This window comes from Anarrhichthys ocellatus, unplaced genomic scaffold (assembly GCF_004355925.1).
Source record: "Anarrhichthys ocellatus isolate YVR2014 unplaced genomic scaffold, GSC_Weel_1.0 scaffold6675, whole genome shotgun sequence".
Taxonomy (NCBI): domain Eukaryota; kingdom Metazoa; phylum Chordata; class Actinopteri; order Perciformes; family Anarhichadidae; genus Anarrhichthys; species Anarrhichthys ocellatus.
In genome coordinates, this window is record NW_022286649.1 from 540 (window position 1) to 1,016 (window position 477).

The window sequence follows — 477 nt, forward strand, 5'->3', positions numbered from 1 at the left end:
GCATCCTCACATTAATATACATTATTAATACACATGTTTTTAATGACTATTCATAAACAATCCAGTTGAACACATGGAGCACATGGAGCACATGGTGGTGTGTGTGACCGATGAGACAAATCAACACTCTGATCTCATTACAGCTACAACAGCACATATTGATTGTTAATTGGAGTGATTACCGGCTGCAGCTGATCACCCATCAGTGTTCCTCTGCTGTTTCTAGGCAACTAAAGATAGCTGCTGTCCGTCAGCTAGCGAGCAAACAGCAGCTGGAGGCAGAGAACCAGAGAAGAGCAACGATGCAGCCGCTGAACGAGCTAAGAGGCGTCCTTCATGAAGCCTGACTAAAAGAGGAGACAGAACTTTATTCATGAAGGAAACTCTGCATTTAAGATTACAACAGAAGAATGGAATACAAAGATACACCTTTATGAACAATAGAAAGTGCAAAATAAATAATACTGACAACATTGC